Below are 784 nucleotides of genomic sequence, written 5' to 3' on the forward strand. Positions count from 1 at the left end.
ATATATATATATATATATATATACAGAGAGAGAGAGAGCACTTTTTACTGTAGGTTCCTTCACTAAATTTTGTTAAAATATTTTCTAGGTTTTATGGTTGCCTTAGTATATGTTCCTCTATATGTAGATGGTATGCCATGCTGTGACTTCCCCACCGACCCGATAATATTGAAATACCTTGGTGAGATCTCTCCCCCAGGCCAGGGCGGTGTAGGGGTATAAATGAGTTGAGTTTAGCTCGAGTTATCCCTGCCTTTTGCTTGAGCTTGATTAACTAATCGACCTCAAGCTCGAGCACGAGCTTGAGCTTTATTCTAGGAGTTTGTGCTGACTCACAAGCCATCACGTTTGTAATGAAAGAGAAAAAATGATTATTATTCAAACAATTATTATAATAAAATGATAAAAATAATGTTAAATTAGAAGAAAAATCATAAATAACTCACTTAATATAAAAAAGTGATATATAATTTTTAAGCATTTGTCGCAACATTGTCATTAAAATCATGAATGTTAATATATTTTAAGTGTATTTTATATTAATATATTTAAAACGAGCTGGCTCGCGAGCTAATGAGTCGAGTGAAGGCCGGCTCAAGCTTGAATATTAGGTCGAGCTCGAGTCGATTCACGAGTTGGTTTGACTCGCTTACATCCCTAGGGGAGTGGGCGACAAGGAGGAACTAGTCAAGCCCTCGATAAGGTCATCAGAGGGTGCAAAGTTGGGAGTGGATCTGCCAGCAAAGAAAACTAAAATAGATGCGGGGGCCCTAGTTTGCCCTAA

The sequence above is a fragment of the Dendrobium catenatum genome, unplaced genomic scaffold (genome assembly GCF_001605985.2).
Source record: "Dendrobium catenatum unplaced genomic scaffold, ASM160598v2 fragScaff_scaffold_1448, whole genome shotgun sequence".
NCBI lineage: Eukaryota > Viridiplantae > Streptophyta > Magnoliopsida > Asparagales > Orchidaceae > Dendrobium > Dendrobium catenatum.